Genomic DNA, 3,327 nt, shown 5'->3' with positions numbered 1-3,327 from the left:
ATGTGGGTGACTAGAGTTGATGTGTGGTTCATTGGTAGATCTATATGGATGTGTGTTCTGCATCGAGATGGCTTTGTTGACTTCGAGTTGCTATTGGTGAGGGATGTGTTGATTCGGTTGTTATGGAGTTGTTAGTAATCAGGGGGATCTATGAGTTATCTTCCGTGTCACGAGACGTTAGAATTTGTTGGTTATAGGCACATATGGTGCGGTGCTATTGGGGCCTCTCCGTGGAATTCGAGCGAGAAGAGCACTCGGTATTGCTCATTGGATGGCGTATCAGTTATGTCCTTTCGAGTTGTGTGGTGTTATGTAATTGCCTCGCGGTGGTTATGATGATTGCTTTGGTTTTAGACATCATATTACGCACGGTTGTCAATTTTGAGCATAGTAACTTAAGGTGTCTCATGTGGACTAGTGTTTGGATGAGGTCGCGCATTGGAGCGAAACTATGGAACGTATGATCCTGCGGGTTAGATTCATGCGTTCTGTTTCTACAATGTATGGCGGGTTCTCAGCCTTGTATTGTGGTAGTACTAGTGAGCTGGTGGTACAGCCCTTTCATTTGAGTCATTTTCATGATTTAAGTAAGTTCGGATTGTGGCTTATTGGTGCACAGATTGCACAAGTTGTGGCTTTAGTCTATATTGATGTGTCAATGTCACCAGAGTAGTTATGTTGGATTAGATGAGATCGTCGGGATCTAGAATGAGTACAAATGGATTCGATTTTTGCATGTTGGAAGGATAATATCGAGGTTCGACTCAAAAATTTGCTATGGTCTTTACCAAAGGAGAAGTGGCTTCATGAATGGTTGATCTGAGAAAACGATCATTGCTTACTGCGTGTTTCATTTATCATTGGCAGTATATGAAAGTGTTAGAATGAGACTTTAGTTGATAAGAGGTTTTCTATCGATATTCGGTAGTTGTGTGCAGCTGTTGTGATTAGAAATTATCGCAGCAAGCATTTGAGTTATGTGGTATATCATGTAATTGCACCAAGGTTGCGGGTATGGGTTATTACAGCTTGTTCGGGCTTAGTCAGAGTATAGATGTGAGATTTTGATCTTGTGGATGATTTCAGAAGTGGAAATGTGGTTCTAAGGTTCATGGGCTAGGTTGGATTATGAAATTTCAGCTACATTGTGTTGTCGGACCTATACGAGATAGGGTGACGTGGGATCACCCCCAGGTATGTTCATGGTAAGGTTATTCAGCGATTGGTTGGCTTTTGGAACAATTCTGGGCGTGTTCGAGGACGAACATATGTTTAAGTGGGGGAGGTTGTAACGACCCGATCGGTCGTTTTGAGCTTTTGTACTTTTCTCGTCAGTTCTCAGGCATGACCTGACCCGTATGATGGATTATAACTTATGTAAATCATTGGTTTTGTTTTTCAGGGTAACCGGAATGAATTTGGAAGAACAGTTCTCAGTTTGAAGCTTGAAATTTGAAAAGTTTGACCAAGATTTGACTTGTTGGTAAATGATCTCGGATCAGAATTTTTATGATTTGGTTAACTCCGTTAGGTGATTTAGGACTTAGGAGCGTGATCGGAATGCATTTTGGAAGTCCGTGGAAGGTTTAGGCGTGAATTGGCAAAATTGAGATTTTGGCGTTTTCCGGTTAATAGGTGAGATTTTGATATAGGGGTCGGAATGGAATTCCGGAAGTTCCAATAGCTTCGCCGTGTTATTTGTGACGTGTGCGCAAAATTTCAGGTCATTCGGACGTGGTTTGGTTGGGTTTTTATCAAAAGCGTAATTTGGAAGTTCTTGGAATTCTTAGGCTTGAATCTGATGCGATTTTGGTGTTTTGATGTTATTTTGAGTGTTCTGAAGGTTGGAACAATTTTGAATGAGGTTATGGGATATGTTGGCATGTTTGGTTGTGGTGTCGAGGGGCTCGAGCGCATTTTCGGATTGATTTCGGACTATTTTTCCTTCATGTTTCACTGTTGTGTTCTACAGATATCTCGTGCCTCAGTTCTTCATCGCGTTCGCGAGGCACGTGTCGTGAACGCTTAGTGTATTCGCATGGCAGCAGCAAAATTGCTCTTCGCGATCACGAAGTGTGTCCTGCGTTCGTATAGTGTAAGGGGAGGACTCCTTCGCGTTCGTGTATGGCATATCGCATTCGCATAGAATCGGGCTATGAGCTGGGTTGGAGGACCTTTCTTCATCGTATTCGCGAGTCTTGGGACACGTTCGCATAGCTCTGTATCCAATGTGTATTGCGTTCGTGAGGCAGGTGTCGCGAATTCATAGAGCATTTTTGATGGCTGGTTATTTTGTTCATCGCGAACGCGATGGTTATCCCGCGTTCGCGAAGAAGGTTTTTGATTCCTGGGCAGAATGTTTAAATAGTCATTATTCGCGATTTTGGGGCTATCTTTCACCATTTATTGGGCGATTGTGGAGCTTTTTGAGAGGATTTGAAGAGGGATCCAAGATATAACACATGGAGAAAAGATTTGTGAACTCAATACTCGATCTTATGTTGATTCTTACTTGTTTAATCATGAAATATGTGCAAAATTAAAGCCTAAAATTGGGAAATTAGGACTTGACTTTGGAGAGTGTAAATTGGGAATTTAAAGGGGCAATTGAGGTCCGATTTTGATGTTCTTGGTATGTATAGATTCGTGAGAGGACGAGGATTCTATTGATGTAACTTTTATCGGATTCCGAGATATGGGCCCGGGGGCCGGGTTTGAGCAATTTCGGGATTTTGATGTAAATTGGATATTTTTGAGTGGGCTTTGTTCCCTTAGCATATTTTAATAGTTATGTACTAATTGTGGCTAGACTTGGAGCATTCGGAGGTCGATTCGAGAGGGCAAACGCATCGCGGGCTAGAGTTTGGACCGGATCGAGGTAAGTAATGATTGTAAATGTTATCTTGAGGGTTTCAAACCCCGAATTTCACATCGTTGTGCTACTTGAGGTGACGCACACGCTAGATGACGAGCGTAGAGTCGTGCACCGTTGGGGATTGTGACTTGGTTTTCCCCGTATGACTGTTAAGTCGCGTATTTGATTTGAAATCTTATGATATTCCATATTTTTTAGATTGATATTATATTTTGGGTTGTATGCCATGTTTGGGGCCTTGTGCCGACCTGTTGAGACCCTTAGGGGCATTTTTACTATTTTCCTCACTCTATTTGTTTTGAAAGCATACCCTCAGTCATGATTTACCTATTTATTATTTAAACCTGGTTTTATCACTTTAATTCTTAAAATGTGAAAACTATTTGGGCTGAGTTCCCTGTTTTACTGATGGTCCAAGTGATTGTGAGGGTATTGACTGAGATAGACCGAGG

This window comes from Nicotiana sylvestris, chromosome 4, assembly GCF_000393655.2.
Source record: "Nicotiana sylvestris chromosome 4, ASM39365v2, whole genome shotgun sequence".
NCBI classification, from domain to species: domain Eukaryota; kingdom Viridiplantae; phylum Streptophyta; class Magnoliopsida; order Solanales; family Solanaceae; genus Nicotiana; species Nicotiana sylvestris.
Note: the sequence above shows the minus strand (reverse complement) of the source record.